Source organism: Argentina silus, assembly GCF_951799395.1.
Source record: "Argentina silus genome assembly, contig: scaffold_132, whole genome shotgun sequence".
Lineage (NCBI taxonomy): Eukaryota > Metazoa > Chordata > Actinopteri > Argentiniformes > Argentinidae > Argentina > Argentina silus.
The window spans coordinates 31,278-51,484 of NW_028153168.1; the positions used below are offsets into that span (position 1 = coordinate 31,278).

Sequence of the window (20,207 nt, forward strand, 5' to 3'; positions counted from 1 at the left end):
ACAATCTAACGCCCCGTGAGAATCATAGGCTGAGGTGTAGCCAGCTACAACAACACAACTACAGTACACTTTTCAACCTAATGCCTCATGAGAATCATAGGCTGAGGTGTAGCCAGCTACAACAACACAACTACAGTACACTTTTCAACCTAACGCCCCGTGAGAATCATAGGCTGAGGTGTACCCAGCTACAACAACACAACTACAGTACACTTCAGACAGTCAGAGAGTGAAGAGTGGAAAGGATGAAATGGTGCGCTTGTAGCATCCCTTTATTGGGACAGGTGATAGGCGTTGCTATCACTTGCAAGTGTGTACGAGGTGTGATTCTGTGAATCAAGATGTAAATACAGTGCTCTCTGAAAGTATTCAGACCCCTTCACTTTTTCCACATTTTGTGATGTTACAGCCTTTTTCCTCATCAATCTACACACAATACCCCATAATTACAAAGCAAAAACAGGTTTTTAGAAATTGTTGCTAATTTATTCAAAATAAAAAACTGAAATATCACCTTTACATAAGTATTCAGACCCTTTACGTTTTTTGTTGAAGCACCTTTGTCATTATTGCGTATTGTGTGTAGATTAATGAGGAAAAAAAATAATTTCATCTATTTTTGAATAAGGCTGTAACATAACATAATACGGAAAAAGTGAAGGGGTCTGAATACTTTCAGAATGCACTGTATGTGCCTGTTATAGTCCCATTGTGTGATTGGTGTGTGTACTGTTTTCTGGCACAGGCCTTAACTGATCCAACAAGTTCACCAATCATCAATGGTGTGATATGAAGTTGATGGATTTTAATGTTACATGCTACACCAGTGCGTGTGTAAAGTGTTGACATTGCGTGGCTGCTGCAGCAGCAACGCAAAATGATTCTTGGAGTGCTTGGAAATGGTATCAATGCTTTTTGGACGCTTAAAAACATATTCAATTAGTTTCATAGTATGGTAAAGTAATAGAAACATAGATTACAGAAATACATACAATAGTGGTACCTGTATGAAAAACAAAGTGATTGTCCTCGTTTATATTTGGAGGTAGAGGACAAACCCCAACTCTAAGATATTCAGACTTGACAAGACTCTCAACATAAAACAATGTACAGAATCCATAAATTAGAAGTTCCTTGCAGAAACAGACTGGGAGGCTATTTCTTCTGAAATCCACACGTGCAACTGGTCACATTTCTGGTGTAAGAGTAAATACTGCCATCTAGGGTTTAGAGATGGTTAACAGGAAATGGATACATTATTTTACGGATGTACTTTAGGCCTACGTTTGAGTAATTTAGCAGAAGCTCTTATCCAGAGCGACTTAAAATAAATAGCTACATTCATCTTCAGCTACATACATCACGGTCATCACAAGTAAGACTTTCTATAATAATAAATGCCACAAGCAGTCACAGTGGTAGAGAAAGGAAGTCAATTTAATTTAATGTTCAACTTAATTTATTGAACTTAAGACAACTATATAAATTGATTTGCTATGTATCCCTAAATAGCGGCCAATTGTGTTGAGGTTTCCAGGCTAACGGTGTCGGCATGTGCAGTCCCCTGTCTTATCTCTGCACCCCCACACGCTCTCAGCCAGGGCCACATCAACAAGGCTTTTGACAGAAAGGCTCGTCCCCTGGTTTGCCTGATTGTGTACCAGCTGAGCCATCAGAGGAGTCGCTCTCAACGAGAACATGAGGGTTGGGGCATATCTGGAGCCATCGTTCATCTGAAATTAAAAAAGTAACATCAGAGGGGAGTGCAAGGTGAGACAAGAATTGGACAAATTCAACTGAGAGTTGAAGGTCATGGACTAAATGCTATAGTAAAACTAGCAACAATCACCTTCATCTACTTAGTCTATAGGTTCTCTACCATCTCTCTAATCGTCACCATGCTCACCTTCTTCAATGTCTCCCTCTCCTGTTCTAGCTTCTCTTTTTCCAGACTCTGTTTCGCTCTTTCTTCAGCCACCATCACCAGGGCCTCTCTCCTCTTGATGGCCTCTATCTCTTTTTCCATCTGTTTCTTATCCTTTTTAAATGTCTCCTTCTCCTTCCACATCTTGAGCATTTCTCGCTCCACATCCTGCCCGTCTCTTTTGATTTTCATCCACTCCTTCTTTATCATTTGCAACTCTGCTCCGACCTTCTCTGTCTTTCTAAGCATCTCCATTGAGGTCTCCATTTCCTGCTCTAGCTTCTCCTTTTCCTGGCTCAGTTTAAGTCTTTCTTCGGCCTCCATCACCAGGGCCTCTCTCCTCTTGACTGCCTCCATTTCTTTTTCCATCTGTTTCTTGGCCTTGAGAAATGTCTCCTTCTCCTTCCACATCCCGAGCATTTCTTGCTCCACCTTCTGCCCGTCTCTTTTGATTTTCACCCACTCCTTCTTTATCATTTGCAACTCTGCTCCGACCTTCTCTGTCTTTCTAAGCATCTCCTTTGAGGTCTCCTTCTCCTGCTCTTCCTTCTCTTTTTCCTTGCTCAGTTTAAGTCTTTCTTCGGCCTCCATCACCAGGGTCTCTCTCCTCTTGACTGCCACCATATTTTTCTCCATCTCTTTCTCCATCTGTTTCTTGGCCTTGAGAAATGTCTCCTTCTCCTTCCACATCCTGAGCATTTCTTGCTCCACCTTCTGTCCGTCTCTTTGGATTTTCACGCTCTCCTTCCTCATCATATTTAACTCTGCCTCTGCCTTCTCAGCCTTTCTAAGTATCTCCTTTGAGGACTCCTTCTCTTTCTCAATCTCCATCATGAGGATCTTGATCCCACTGTCCATCTCCTCCCTCTCCCTATTGAACTCATTCCTGTCCTCCTGCAGTCTTTCTGCCTTTCTGGCCAGGATCTCCTCCTCCCTCTGCCTAACTTTTTGGTCCCTTCTCTTTTGTTTCTCATATTCCTCTATCTTTTTCTCAAACTCTGCCTTCTCTGTCTTAATCCTCTCATGCTCCTTCCTGATATCCTCAATACTCATATATATTTTCACCTCCATTGTTTTTATGCACCTTCAGTAGATAGAACACAAACAAAAATGATTGAAATAATCTCCACACACCCATACTATAATGCAACAGGAATGTCAGAAAGATTCCCCAAATGAGAATGGTATAACAATCTTTGAGTTTGCCCTTCTGAATCAGTCAACAAATACCAGTACACCGATTGGCAGCAAAGAAATGTTATTATCTATAATGTGCGTTCGGCTGGCGTCATAATGGGTTTGGAATGACTATCATGGTAATTCACTGCCTAACAACTCTTATCAGCGTTCGATGCAATGGTTCGAAGTGACTTGGTCCTGTCAGAGGCCTATGTTAGAGTCAGCAAAAGCTTCCAGTGTGGGTTGGCTGGCTATGTTTGTTGACACGCCTTGAAATATAGCCTACAATTGTGGCCAACAGGTCAAATATCAGTGGCCATATAATGGGCACATTTTATTAACTGGAATCGGCCTGGTACAGGTAGGAGCCTATAGGCTAATAAGCAGAAGACCTCGGCAAAATTAAAAAAGCCCTAATTCAATTCATGCATTTAGGTCTCTCATCATAATAATAAAAAATATATTTTATTTGGAATGTGTTTTTCATTTGTAGCCGACAATTTCAAAGCCTGTGCAGTTGAGTGCAATAGACACACAAACAAAAACACAAACAAAACACTAACAACAACAAAAGGACAGGACCTAAAGGAAGGCCTTTCTAAAGATGTGAGTTTTTAGGCATATAGAAATATCCAACGCTGAATTCGACTTAATGGGAATATCATCTCCTAGTGACAGATATCTCTCAGTGACATTTTTACGCGTCCCTTGTCCAAATGCTGTAAAGGCAGTCGGCCTATGCCGTCTCAAGTATTTACAAATACAAGTGTTATAAAACTATACTATATGTCAACTATACTACATCTCTGGCCTACATTAGCCTACCTCAGTCAGTAGGCTGTGTATAAGCGCCGAATCTTCCGGTTATAATCTCTTTATATCTCACTCTGGTAATACTGATTGCACAGGTTCAGGTTGCGTCTTAGTTCGTTATGCCACTAAACTAAAAGTTCAAGAACTTTGTGTATTATTGCAGAACATTCTCAATTCTGTGTACATATCAACGTCATAATGATACCAATAGCAACGCATTTTGGGTGGAATCCTAACTCCAAATCCGCGCGCGTAAATCTTGCATTCATGTCAATGGGAAATTGATTCGATTTACACGCGGATCTCGAGTTAGGATTCCACTGCAATACACATTTAAGTTTAAGTTCATTTGAATTTATAGTGCATTTTACCCACAATATACGGCTGACACAAAAGTAGCCTACAAGACAAATACAACATTTGAAAAAACATATTGCATAGAATCAAATTTGGGGATATACAGGGTTTTTTTCTTTATAAAGTACATTACAAACATAAAGTCTCATAAAGTACATTACAAATACGAAACAATTATTAGTCCTATTTTTTATTAGTAATAATAATAAGTCTTTTATATTTAATACAAAATAGATTAAATGGTGAAATTGGTGTGTATAAATATAATAAACTTGACTCATAATTCGTATAGTGCTGTTTTTGGAGTAATTACTAATTACTAGTAATTACTAGTGTGTGCGGACTGCGCTCTCTGTCCCGTCTTTCTGCTGTGGGGCAGCGGAGCACTCTTGCCCCATCGTTGCGAGGGGAACAACGTGAGCGTGATTGGCGTAAGCAGGGAAAACCTCACGCAAATTATATTGGGTATGAATTCTGCCTAGCAACAGGTGGCGAAAAACTATTAAACGCTAATGTCGTTAACGTGGTCTGACATGACAGGAAATAATCACAAAGCAATTCAGTTCATCTACTGTACGTCTATCGCTAATGCTAGCTAGCTAAGGTTTTCACAATGAATCGTGTAGATTATTTGTTGACCATGCGGTTCAGTACATTGCCTTTGGAAGAGAAGTTGGAGATAAAACGTTTAGGGCCAACAGGAATGGTTTGACAAAAAGAGATGGCTAACCGCTACCACCTCGAAACATGCGCTGTTCTGTTTCCCATGTATGATTTTTGGTGGAGACTATTTGGGCATCGGCTGGATTCAAAGACATTATACATCTGTCAGAACAGAACAGACACCAGCGACTGAACGGCCTTGACATGCTTTCCATTGAAAATGCATTGATCCAGGGACAGATGGATTTCAACAGTAAAGTCATCGAGAGGTTTGCTGAAGCAACGAACCGCCGCGCTACTTTCCTATTCAAGTGAGCGGGTCTGTTTGGACATGTATGACAAATGGACAATGCGCCGTTCACTGTAGACTATATTGCTTTTGTTTTGTAGTCATTTTAAACGTTATACTGGCTGTGATATGAAGTGGAGGACTAAATGTTACGTATAGGCCTAATATCTAGACAGTTGATGGGCACACTTGTTACTTGTCGCTTTCAGAACCCTGGACTGGGCTCCGGCTGTATATTCATATAGTTCCGTTAATTAGCCTAGCCTACTTTCCGTGATTTAATGTGACTTTTGTAGTGTGTTATAGCCTCTGCACTGATGATATTTATTTCACATTTAAAATAATACAATTGATAAAACCTGATTAAACTTTCCTACAAGTTAACGATGTGCCGAATGCTTGTATTTTGATTAAACATGCAAGTTATTGAAGACACGTGTCTGTCTCATCTTTTTACTTTGTTGCAGTATAGGCGTTCTGTGTCGCGCTGAAGCGTATGAAGTGTATTCAGTTATGGGGTTTACTGTACATACTTTTTCTCTGCACTGTTCCTGCTGCAGAGGATGCGTAAACGATTTTCCCATGTTGTTTTTTGGTTGTGGTCTGTGTTTATACATTTAGGCTATTAGTTGTATCCTACTTTTCAGTTTTACAAGTCAAATCTTATGACAGATGAGATGGCACTTCAACCGATAAAATGCAGGTACATTTTGACTACTGCTGCACTACGATACCCATAGATAGACCCAATACATTGGTAACTGCACTACTTATACAGCTCATATACTGCTTATACTGTTCATACTGCATTCTATATTTATTCTGCTTATAATGTTACTGTTAATACATATATTGCTTATACTGCACTACTTATACTGCTCATATACTGCTTATACTGCTCATATACTGCTTATACTGCACTACTTATACTGCTCATATATTGCTTATACTGCTCATATACTGCTTATACTGCACTACTTATACTGCTCATATACTGCTTATACTGCACTACTTATACTGCTCATATATTGCTTATACTGCTCTACCTGTATATATTGTTCACATTGCACTTTTCTGCTTTTTTGCACTTCTGGTTAGACGCTAACTGCATTTCGTTATCTTTGTACTTGTACTCTGCACAATGACAATAAAGTTGAATCTAATCTAACACCTATTTATTGTCATGTTTTGATGGCATGTTGTTCATTCTCATGTTATGATTTAGTTTGTGATTATACACACGTTTTTAGCGTGATGATAGAGACCCACTACCAGACAAGTACAAAACATACACAAGTCACATGCAAATCCCTGCACTGCAGACGACAGACAACAACTGTCTCTGTACAACTAGTCCTGGACCTCCACTAATAGACAGATACAAAGAGAGCAGCATACAGTAGCAGCAGAGCCCAGAGGCGAGGCGAGGCAAGGCAAGGCAAGGCAAGTTTATTTATATAGCACATTTCATACACAGAGGCAATTCAAAGTGCTTTACGTAAAATAGATAAAAAGGAAAGAGCATGAAAAAAAAATTAGAATAAAAACGCATAAAAGACAGAAAAAAAGAAAAAAAGTCACAGTGCATTTTAGGGTCACAGTGCAATTATTAGCGCCAATTTAGTTTCAATTTAAGGCAAAAGCGAAGCCCTTTTTTTTTTAAGCCCATTTTTGAAAGTAGCCAGTGTTGGGGCTGATCCTAGATCTATGTGTAACATAATAACTGAGAGACCTGCAGCAGGGCAGGTCCTCATCACTGGCTGTCTGCTTTGAGCCCTTTGTCGTTGGACTCCTGGCAGCGGAACAGGTCCATCTCAATCTGGTGAGAGTTGACACACAGTTAAAGTATGAAGGAACGAGTAAAACAGATGTCAGCGTTACACTATGAATGTTACCTAATACAGTGTCACTGTTACGTTCGGGTAGCATTGCACTATAAATTCAAATAAACTCAAACTCCTGGACAACCTCTCTTGGGTCGACATACATTAAAATGGCCCTATGAAGTCTCGAGGGAGTTTTGCAGAAATACAAATAGCTTTTTTTTTAAATCTCACACTTCCATCATTTAGTAGGTAGCCTATACTGAGGATGATTGGCGCCTAGTACTGAAAAATGCAATCTGGGAAATTAAATGGGGAGTACATACTCATGCAGTACGCAAGTACAGAATTGTAGTATGGGGGTTCAAACCCGGGTCTCCCATGTGGAAGACACAAACGCTACTATTAAGCCAAGAGGACATCCTCAAGGTCTGAGGGCGACACTTCAGTTTACATGTCTCAGGCAGGGCTACCTCATCACGCGAGTGTGATTCCAAAATCACCTCTGCTACATATAGAAACGCAACAAAGTCATAGGTACAAAATTATATTTACAATCATTGTATCATTATTTTGTCTCACATCTGTCTCTTTGCAGACGGTGAAGTTGAACCTCTGTAGAATCTCCACCATCGCCAGTTTCATCAATACCAGAGCGAATCGCACGGATACAGTTCCGTGGGCCCAACCCGAACAGCATGTAGGTGTATGGGTCGATGCTCTCCTTGTTCTCCTTACTGAACCTACACTCGGAGAGTTCAGAGGAGGAGGGGTTAAAGAACATATCAATTAAATCACAGTAATATGATGGTTATACATGGTTGAAGAAACCTGTTTGTGTTTGGTCGTCGCATTTAGGTTTGTTTTATGGTTGTTTGTGGAACACTGCTCTTATCGTTGCTGTTGTGATTGATATTGTGGTTGTGGTTAAGATGTGGCCCATTACCTCTCTGGTTTGAACTCCTCTGGGTCTTCCCACACATCGGGGTCATGGTGCAAGGTCCAGATGGGTATCATGACAACCATACCCTTGGGGATGGTGATGCCGCTGATCTCAACAGATTTCTTGGCGACTCTTTCAAGTCGATGGGGTACAACCTGAGAGACTCGTTGATCACGCTGTCTAGATAGTCCATCTGCATCAGAGCCTCGTACTGGATAGGAGCCTGCACAGGGATATTACACTCACATGAGCACTAGTGATTGGTCGTTCACGTAGCCGAAACCCAGAACTAACTATTTTTCGTTGCAAATCTGAAGAGCTGTTAGTTTTTTGTGTTCTTTTTTTGGGAAATGAACACAGTACTGTACTTATTCTAATCTGCATAGCCTAATTTCATGACACCCGCATACAGAACGCCATTACTTTCAATGTACGTGTGTAATAGTGTCTTGCTTTTTTGTTATGCATGAATAAACAAAAAAATCGCTAAATAATGTTATCTTGATAGTTAGAAGAAAATACATTTAGATTCCACTGAACAATGTAAATGATAGATGTACACAAGGATCAATCAGAAGTCAGAATGCCACTAAACTGGGCTGCTTTTAGTGGATTGACTGCTTGGAATACTGAATGTGCTACAGTCTATTATTTCCTATCACAGTCGACAGACTACAAGAAAACTGTCAGGTGGTTCAAATGTGAATAACTTGGTATCCATTCCATTAACTGTGGCCGGGCAGCACCGAACAGCCCAGAGAACATTACCATGGTGCTTTTGAATATTAGGTCCCTATCTGGCAAAACCTTTATTGATCTTATCTCAGAGCGAAAGCTGCACTGTAATGTTTTTATCTGAAACCTGGCTAAACATGAATGCATGTCAGTCTATTAGAAGTGGGGAAAAAATATATTTTCTCTCTATTATTTATCTAGCCATGTCGCTGAGCAGATGAGAATTTCATGATGAATATGAATATGAATAGTACACCATCAACAGCTTCCTCCTGTGATAATGATTTAGCAACCAGCTTCAACACCAAACTAAGGGCAACTATCGACTCTGTAGCACCAGTCAAACTGAAAAAGGCTGTGGCCAAATTTAAAAGAATTTGCAGAAAGTCTGAGCGGACAAAAACTGCAGGTCCACCTTGATATTCTCCGAGAGCATCTTTCTGCTTTTAATAAGGCAATAAAAAAACGCCAAGACAGACGGGATCATTTCTCAAAATTGATAATGAATCATAACAACTTAAACAGTGCTCTTTTCAACGATTGACAGCCTTATAAATCCCGCCCACAAGACACCTGGTGATCTGCTCTCCACCTACAAATGTGAGGAATTTGCAACATACTTCTGAGATAAGAGAACCAATATTAGGTGAGGAGAAGATGTGTTTGATGACTTGTTACCCCACCTTCCACCACATGGAAGCACTATGAACTCTTTTGCAGTGGTCATACAGAAATGCTCAGCAAAGTGGGGGTCTGTTCATCTGCACCTAAAACTACCATGGTGAAACCCCTCCTGAAGAAAAGTAACTTAGACTCTTCAGTCCTTAGCGATTTTAGGCCAATCTCCAACCTTCCCTTTTTAAGCAAAAAAATAATAATTCTTGAAAAAAAGGTGTTCAAACTGTTAAATAATCTCCTTCTTCCCAACTGTACCTTTGACATGTTCCAATCTGGCTTTTGTGCCGATCATAGCACTGAGATAGCACTATGTTGTTAAGTTATTAACTAGGTTCTTAATGACCTTAGAATTAATTAATTAATGCTGATGCCAAAATGCTCTTTGTCCTTGTCCTGGTCAAACTGTCTGCACACTTAAAGACACTACTTACAGTAACACTAAGCACCAGGCAAAAAAACAAGGTGTTACCATTGACTCAGATCTTAATTTTGAAACCCATATCAAGAATGTGACTAAAACATATTTGAATCACTTAAAGAAGAGTAAGTAAGTTTGCCGGAAATCTGCCATCGTGGAGAAATTCTGTCTGAAGTTGTCCAAACAACAACATCCTCCCTAATATTAATATATCCCCCCAAAATGAACTTGCAGTGTTGGACATTAGCTGTTGTGTTTCTGCATGCGCACACGATTGGGAGAGGCAGCCACCAGAGAAAGGTCAGTCTACTCCCCTAGAACACCCCTGGCACTCACAACATGTTTATATGCAAACCGAATGTCAGGTAGGACACTGCATTTTAAAAAGCGTGTTTTCCGAACCAAAACAGCGTTCGTAAATGAAATATTTATTCATAAGGGATTTATTATAAGGGATCTTGTTCCCTGATCGCTACCGATTAAAGATAGTCATTACAACCGTTAGGAAGCTTTTAGGAAGCTTGAATATTACATGGACCTTTACAGAACACAGCTGTAAAGGTGCAACCTTTCCTCTCGCAGGCTGACACTGAGAGACGAATGCATGCTTGTATTACTAGCAACCTTGATTACTGTAACACTCTCCTGTCTGGTCGACCAAAGAAAGCTCTTGGCAAATGATACAAAATGCAGCAGCACGAGTCAGATGGAGAGCACATATCACACAAGTCTCTGCACTGATTACCTGTTAGTTTTATAATTTATTTTAAGATAATTGTATTAGTTTAGAAATCATTCTATGGTCACGCACACCACTGCATGTCAGACATGCTTTTAAGGTATATACCCTGTAGATCCCTCAGATCCTCAGGTACTGGCCTTTTAACTATTCTGAAGATTCCAACAACACCTATCTACTTCCTGTTTCAAATGAATAATACTGGGCAGAAGTCTGCACAGGGATGCTACAGACACATTAGCACACTGCAAAATACTGTCACCTATCTAACCATCTGTAGGAGTCTGCAGTGCACAGGGGTTACACACTCATCAGTACCCTCTAAAACACTGTCACTATCATGTCACTATCACACTGTCACTGTCACTATCACCTGTTCCACATGAATAGTACTATATAGGAGTCTGCAGAGGGGTTACCTTGTTGGGAAACACAGTGTGTATCTCCTCCTGCAGCTTGGTCATGATGTGAGGGTTGGTTGCCAGATTGTAGGCCAGGAAGGACAGAGAGCTACTGGTGGTCTCATAGCCAGCAAAGATGAACATCATTGCCTGGGACAAGATCTCATGGTCACTCAATCCTATGATGATGGGAGAAATGGGGTGGTAGGTGTGTTTGTAGGTATAGGTGTTTGAGGCAGGTACTGTATGTGTGTGTGTTAGATGCTAGTATACAGTGTGTGTGTGTGTGTGTGTGGATGTGTGTGTGTGTGTGTGTGTGTGTGTGTGTGTGTGTGTGTTTAAGGCAGGCACCTTTACTCTGCTCCTCTCCCTTTGAGTTGCTGTCTTTCTGCGAGTCTATCATCAGCTGCAGGAAATCTACCCGACTCTGGAAGCAGGCTTACGTCAGATCAAAATCACATGAGAACTACCAGTATTACACAATACTGGCTGAAGATCGTATATTTGATCAGTTATATTTACATACCTTCCTGGTGCTAGCCACGCGATTGGACTTGATCTTCTGAAAGACAGCGTAGAAGAAATCTGTGACCGAGGCAGGGAATAGGGATACCTCCATGTTTGCCATAACAGGACCCATGAAGGGGAAGAATGCTGGACGGACAGGAAATGCCACGGTTACAATCCTATTCAATGCACAGCCCTGTCCAGAAACAACTCCTAGGCTCTATCCCTAGACAGTTCTGTATCCAATCCACTCAGATCTCCAAGTGTCCAGCATTTAGGAACTAGAGGTTGGTTCTGGACAGGGCCCATGTGTTTGTCAAATGAGTAGAGCGCAAACCATTGGCAGTGTGGTTTATGTCAGTCTAATCAATGAAATCAATAGCTTCATTTATTAAGCACAAAATGACTGAAAGCTATATGGGGGCAGTTGTACCGACTGTGAGGAACAGTGGGCTGAAGATGTCAAACTTGAGCATTTTCTTGATGTTGGTCACAAAGGGGTCGGAGGGGTTGTGGAGGGAGTCGATGTCGACACTGAATGAAGTACTGATGACCACATCCATACTGTATGGTCCAAAGAACCTGGAACACAACCACACAATCTCTGACCACCAGAACCACAACCACAAAATTAAAGGGGGAGTTCACTGAAATTACAAATTCACCTTATCGTCTCGGACATAAATACTCACTCCTTTAGTTCAATGGGCTCATCGTTATCAGCCGTCTTCTTCAGATTGCTGACCAAGTTACCAGAGTGCTGCTTCATGATCCTGAGCATCTGAGTTGGGAAGGATACATGGAAAAATATCATGATTGATACGTGGATTAATATGTGCAAAACATATATTAATATCATGTTTGAAACAGGAATTATTTTAATGTTTATATAGCCTGAGAATATACATCCATACAGGATACATTATGTATATAGTCAAAGAATAAGTGACTCCAAAGATTAACTATTATTCTATACTCTGTCATCTGACCACTGAACTTATCGAAGATAAGATCAAATATACTTTATTGTCCTGGATGAAAATTTGTCTTGGATTAATTAATTAAAGTTGCTGCTTCACACAACAACAAACAACAATGAATACACACTATACACATAGTACAAGTCACACACACACTCTCTCACACACACACACACACACACACACACACACACACACACACACACACACACACGTCAGAGTTGTTAGTCATTCATTTATTTGTGTTGTATAAAGGAATGAATGAAAGAAGGAGAGGAGAGATGGGACTGTACCTCTTTGATTCGCCCACTGGTGAAGGAGGGAGACAGGACACTGCGGATCCGTCTCCATGCATCATCCTCAGCGATAAACACGGCGTCATACAGAGGCCCGTTGAGATAGATATTCTAGAAAAATTATAATTATTATATGCTGCAAGATTAACCTACTATTAATAATGCTATAATAACAATGATATTATCTATTTAAGGAGCCCTTATGTTTTTTTCCCCATACAACAACTTCAATTTATTACCCTCCTGTTAGTGAAAAGGGAGTAGCATTCCTTGATGAGGATGGTTTTGATCATGGCTGTGTCCATGATACACAGGATGGGCTGACGGCCATCATAGATCCTACAGACCAGCAAAAACAAAGATAGTTAGATATACACTCACAGAGCACTTTATGAGGAACACTATACTAATACTGGGTAGGGCCTCCCTTTGCTCTCAAAACAGCCTAAATTCTTCATGGCATTGATTCCACAAGATGTTGGAAACATTCCTTTGAGATTCTAGTCCATGATGACATGATTGCATTACTCAATTCCTGCAGATTTTTCAGGTTCACTTTCAAGATGTGAATCTCCTGTTCTACCACATCCCAAAGGTGTTCTATTGGATTCAGATCCTGGGAAGGCCACTGAAGAACACTGAACTCATTGTCATGTTCATGAAACCAGTTTAAGATGACTTTTGCTTTGTGACATGGTGCATTATCATGCTGGCAGTAGCCATTAGAAGATGGGTCAATTGTGGCCATGAAGGGATGCACATGGTCAGCAACAATACTTAAATAGGCTGTGGCATTCAAGCAAATATACCGTGGATAGAGACAGACAGACCCATCACAGATCCTGCACTCTTAGAAAAAAAGTGCTACCTAGAACCAAAAAGGGTTCTTCTTCCACTGTCCCTTTGAAGAAACCTTTTGGGTTCCATGTAGAACCCTTTCCACAAAAGGTTATACAGTACCGTGCGTAAGTAATGGGACAGTGAAGCATTTTTTCTTCTTTTTGGATTTGAAATAAAAACTTTTTTATTTTTCCCCAACGCGGGAGAATGATGCCCGTGATGGGCCTAACCCAAAACTCAAAGAATATCTCGCTGTCCCTCTCCTTAAATATCATTCCCAACAAAGGACAAGGTGTGAGATACATTACAATAGCAAAGCAATTGACAAATGGTGAAAGCTGAAAAATCTGAAACATAGTCAAAACCTTAGGCTTGCCAAAATCAAGCACTGATGAGCTCAGCAATCGCAAATGGCTGAGGCTTTACTGCAAGATGCAAACCACTAGTTATCCTTAAAAAGGATAGTCAGGTTAGAGTTTGCTAAGAAGTACCTAAAAAGCCTGCAGAGGTGTGGAAAAAAGTCTTGTGGACAGATAAGGTGAATATTATCAGAGTGATTGCTAGAGGAAAGTTTGGAGAAAAAAGGATCTGCCCAAGGTTTACAGCATACCATCTCATCTGTGAAACATGGTGGAGGGGATGCTATGGTTTGGGCATGTATAGCTGCCACTAGAACTTGCTAACTTATCATAATTGATGATGTTACTGCTGACAGTAGCAGCAGAATGTATTCTGAAGTGTACAGAAATATCTTGTCTGGTCGAGTAAAAGCAATGCTTCCAAATTCATTGGATGGCGCTTCATCATACAGTAAGACAATGACCCAAAACATACTGCCATTGGAGCTAGGGAGATTTTCAGGGCGAAAAAGTGGAAAGTTCTTGACTGGCCATGTCAATCTTTGGATTTAAATCCTATTGAACATGCATTTCATTTTCTGATGGTATGATTATGGGCAAAAAGACCTCAAAAACTGAAGATGGCTGGCCTGGCAGAATATCACCAGAAAAAATACCCAGCACCTGGTGGGGTCAATGGGTCCCAGACGGTTTGCATACAAAGTAGTGTCGACCAAATACTAAATATGAGTGCATAATTTCGACCATGTATACCAATACTAGACAAAAGAAAAGAAAATAATCTCACAAAAAGCAAACTATGTTCTGACAGGGTTTGACTGATCTAATACGACATCAGATCTGGATAGGTTCCTTGATTTCCTCTGAAAGGTGACATAGGCATGAAAACATGTACACAACATCAAGAAGAAACCATTGATTAAAGCCAAATCAATTGATAGAGGCATGGCAGAAAATGTGTGTTGTCTCTTTAAAAGAAATGTTAAAAATCTCTTTGTTTTCCCTGAATGAAACAAAGCACAGGTGTTTAAAAGGCCAGCCCCACCCCTGATTACAATGATCCACACGTGGAGACAGCCAAAGCAACATAGATCAATAAGACATCGCACATGTCACACCAGAATGTGTGTTGGCAAGAGTGTGCCCTTATAGCCAGGATCCACTCACCACCTCTCTGGTCACATCTCCCTGATGTTGGTTATGAAGAACTTTATGAATGTAGTTAAATGTATTTAATATTAATTATTGCCTTGGTTTATACTCGCTTCGGAATTGTAGGACTTTTGTACGAGCAAAGTGCTGAATATCTTCTCATAGATACACTGTGCTTAGCATGTACTGCTGAAGATTATGTTAATATTATGTTAAGATTTAAGTAGTCTCGTTCCCAGACACTTCTGCCCAAATGCCCAAAAGGTCTGTTGGACCAATGCGTTAAACTTCATTGGCCTTCATTAAGCCAAGAGCAAGAGCGTCAAAAATGGGGACGGGGCATAGCCATGGGCTTTACCTCGCATCAATCATCTTCCACAGCACATTCCACACATTTCTGATAAAAAGCTACACCTTGCAGCCGTGTGATTAGCTGAAATCAAATAATAACAAATACTTTAATCAGTAACCACCCTACGGCCAGGTTTGAGTCGTTGTTATTCCAGACTTATATGCGCTGTGAGCGATAGCCTGAGGACGAGGTTAACATTTAGGTAACCTGCGAATAACCTCATGCACTAGAAAATAAAACAAACTTAATTGCTACATGGCCTGTTAATTTCCATGCTCATCTTTGATGTCAAGTTTTTAGGTTGTTTTTTTTATCAGAGGGATATTTGGCTACTTTCAAGTGCCATAATTGCCAATTAAAAATGGGTAGCCTTTTAAAAGGGGCAATCCTTCATATATCCCACAATTCAACACCAATCTGTTCTCTGGAAAAATTAATAAAACATGAAAATATTGGGTTTATGCCCTAACCATTTTTTGTAAATTTGGGGCTAGACACTTCACCCATTTTCATCACATTTACATTTACATTTTTGACATTTAGTAGATGTTTTTATCCAAAGCAACTTACAACAAGTACATTTGTCTCAAGTAAGTGAATCATCTATACATCAGTCATCATAAGTGTGGGGGGACATGCAGCGTTCGGCCTGTAGAGGGAGCTACAGGACCGTGGCCGGGGTTGTGTCGGCGAGACTTTTGTTGCACACCTGCTGCGAATTAAGTCTCGTCGGCGAATGTTTAAGATGTGTGTGCTTCTGCCATTTCGGTAGCTAGGCTGGAAACGGCGAGAAAGGCGAGGAGAGCGGACAGTGGAGAGAGAGAGACGCTCTGACGAGGCTGGAAAGCCAACGAACTCTGATTGAACGATTACTGACTGTATGAATAAACGGGACCTTTCCCTCACTACACCGCTGCGTCTGCCTCTGTGTACACGGACACCACTACAATAAGAAAAACAAAACTATGCTAGGACCAGGGGCCATTGGCAGTCACAATGCTTTTTAAAAATGCTTTACAGTAGAGGAACTGTACAGGTGGGTAGTGGAAGGTGAAGAGGTCTTTAGGAGGGACAGTCCAGATGTAGCCTGAAGAGATGGGTCTTCTATCTACGGCAGAAGATAGGTAGTGACTCTGCAGTCCTGACCGCACTGGGAAGCTCGTTCCACCACCGGGGCGCCAAGACAGTGAAAAGCCGTGACCAACGAGCGCGACCACTGCATCCTCTTAGAGGCGGCCAGCCGAGGTGGAAGAACGGAGTGGTCAGGCTGGGGTTTGACATACAGTATGTATTCACCGTCAAATGTTGTTCACTTTCCCAAACCCCTGCCTGTGTAAGTAATGAGACAACAAATTTTTTTTTGTTCTTTCGGCTCTATACTCCAAACGTTTGGATTTGAAATTAAACAATTACTACAAGGTTAAAGTAGAGATTTTTAGCTTTTATTTGATGGTATTTGTGTACACATTGGTTTCACCATTCAAAAATTACCTCACTTTTTATGCATAGTCCCCCGATTTCAGTGTACCCAAAAGTAATGGTACAGACTTATCAAATGTCCAAATGAAGCAGTCATGTTTAGTATTTAGTGGACAATCCACTAGTATTTAACCCTACCAGACGCTGAGCATCTTCTTTGGTGATGCTCTGCTAGGCCTGTACTGCAGCCATCTTCAGTTGTTGTTTGTTTTGAGGTCTTTTTGCCTAAATTCTTATCATTAGGGAAATGTAATGCATGTTCAATTGAATTTTAATCTGAAGATTGACTTGGCCAATCAAGATCTTTCCACTCGTTGCTATGGCAGTGTTTTGGCTATGGCATTGTTTTATTGTATGGTGTGGCGCCATCCAATGCATTTGGACGCATTTGCTTGCACTCAAGTAGACAAGATGTTTCTGTGCACTTCAGAATACATTCTGCTGCTGCCGTCAGCAGGTACAATCATCAATTAAGACAAGTTAACAAGTTCTAATGGCAACTATACATGCCCAAACCTAACACCCCCTGCACCATGTTTCACAGATGAGGTGGTATGCTGTAAATCTTGGGCAGATCCTTTTTTCCCCAAACTTAGGCAGACCTCTGCAGGCTTTTTAGGTACTTTTTTTAGCAAACTGTGACCATCATTTTTGATGATAACTAGTGGTTTTTGATGATAACTGTGTCTTCCTCTTAGTTATAAACAAACCAGAATTAAATGCATAGGTCTATGTATGGATGGATGGATGGATGTTCTCATTGGAACAGCTGGAAGACTTTCTCTGCATCCCCGAAAAAACACATGTATGCAAACACACACACACACACACACACACACACAAACACACACACACAGGCATGTTTAAGATATGCGTAGCCCATGTTTATTAGTTGACTTAGTTGTGGGGTTAGTTTAGATACAGCGCACGATGCAACAAGCAGGTACAATACACCTCAGCATTGCTATACCATCGTGCTACCACAGGGAACTGGTACCCGCATAGTTAGATATGGCACTGGTCCCACACTAGAGAGAACTGGCATGTTCTAGATCATTATACGAGGTAACTAGCTAGGAATTATGTCAAACTAGAAAGTGCTCAGTAGTCCTAGGGCTACAAACACAAGGTGGCCAACCCTCCTGCAAACAGGGTGCTAATATTTCTCAATATTAGCTTGTCAAAGCTAGCCAAGGTTCTCAGCTGTCCGGAAACAACAAGTAACTTAGTTAGCCGACTGTCCCAAGTGCTAGCTGTAGCCTACACATGTGACCTAGCAAGTTATAATAATAACCTGAGGAATTATTGTTGAGCTAGGGTTCAACAATAACAAAGAATTGAGAGCTCACAGGTTAGCCTGCTAGCTCAGAAGGTGAAAATCGTCGTTGAATGTCGAGCTGAACCGTAGGATTCTATCAGAGACAATCTAACGCCCCATGAGAATCATAGGCTGAGGTGTAGCCAACTACAACAATACTACTACAGTACACTTTTATTTTTTTATTTTATTTTCTAACTTTTTATTATCATTTCCTTTTATAAATTGCAGTCATACAGTATGTCACAACAAATCTTTTTGATGGTACAGTAAGGTGCCGCGGGTAAGTCCACAGAAAGGTTAACAGTCCATGGATATCTTTCATCTTAACCAATATATATGTGAGGTATGATCATTATCTCAGCAATACCACATACATACAGTATAGATTACATTTGGTAAATTATAAGGTAATGTTCAACAACATTATCACCATTATCATCATCAACAATAACAATAACAACAACAATAATAATAACAATAACAACAATAATAATAACAGTAACAATAATCTTTAAAAAAATATATAATAATAATCTGCATTTCAATCATATCAAATGAAAATGTAGGGCAATGGATGACCATTTATTTAGGAATACATCTACTTTCAGTTGTAATAATGCTGTTGTATATTCCATGTTGTAAACGTTTTGGATTCTTTCCCTCCATTGTGTAATTGTTGGAGGGTGTGGCCTCAGCCAGGAGGCTGTGATTACCTTATTCGCTATTAAAAAGAGGATTCTCAGCAAGTATGTTTGACTGTTCTCTTCAAGATCAGTTGGCAGTACCCCTAGTATAAAGTGTAATGGTTTAAGAGGTAAATCTATATGGAGACATTTTTTTATTTCTTTTTGTACATTTTCCAGTATTCTGATATCTTTGGGCAGTCCCAAAATATATGTGTGTGATCTCCCACCAGGTCACAACCCCTCCAGCAATGATCTGAGGTGTTGCTCCATTTTGATGTTATAAGTGGAGTTCTAAAGTATCTCATTTTCATTTTCCATCCAAATTCCTTCCAGTTTGGACTACTGGATATCCTATGTCCCTGTCTGCATGAAGTCTCCCATTGCTCATCTGGGATTATTGTGTTCATTTCTAGTTCCCATTTTTCTTTAATATCTAAGTTATCTTCTTTTAACTCTTCCTGCAATATCTTGTAAATATGTGATATGAACTTTGTCTTCACTATTCCTTTAGTTGTTGATATGAAGAGGTGTTCCAATTTTGTTGGTAAGGAACAGAGCTGTTCCCATTCTTTATGACTTTGTAGATAGTGTCTAATTTGTAAGTACCTAAAGAAGTCTTGGTTTGGTAAATCATATTCCTCTTTGAGCTGTTCAAATGATTTTAGGACTGCTCCGTCAAACAGCTGGTCCAAAACCACTAAACCCCTTTCCTTCCATTTTAGGAATCCCTTGTCCAGCCTAGATGGAGAGAACTCACAGTTGTTTGCTATCATTATAGCTCTGGAAATGGTCATGGGAAGTTGTAGTTTTTTCCTCAAGATTGACCATATTTTTAAGGTGTTCTTGCTCCATACATTAGCAATTTTCTTTTTCCCCCATATGTCTTGGTTTAAGAATGGTATTGAATCTAAAGGCAAATTTGGGCATTCACTCTGTTCCATTCCCACCCATATAGTGTCAGTGTCTTGGGATATCCAAGCAATCATTGATCTGAGTTGGGCTGCCCAATAATATTTTTTCAGGCTAGGTAAGTCCAGGCCTCCCCTGTCTTTTGGGCAGAGTAGTCTTTTAAATTTAAGTCTGGGTCGCTTGCTTTGCCAAATAAACTTGGACAGCCATTTATCCAATATAGTAAAGGTGGAAGCAGGAACATAGATAGGTAGTGATTGGAAGAGAAAAAGCAATCTTGGCAAAATCTTCATTCTTATCGTTTCTATTCTTGAGTGGTAGAATTTCCCATCTTGTAAGGTCCCCTTTTATGTGGCCCATCAAT

The 20,207-nt window shown here is 40.3% G+C and overlaps 1 pseudogene across 1 annotated transcript in view; it reads right to left on the bottom strand.

Annotated features, from left to right (window-relative positions):
• LOC310824399 (cytochrome P450 3A27-like) overlaps positions 1–19,707 on the bottom strand; it is a 47,202-nt pseudogene extending 27,495 nt beyond the window's left edge. Inside the window, exon 1 of the transcript in view lies at positions 19,541–19,707. The product of the transcript in view is annotated as a cytochrome P450 3A27-like (transcript). The remainder of the gene's footprint in view (positions 1–19,540) is intronic.
• Positions 19,708–20,207: the final 500 nt, after the last annotated feature.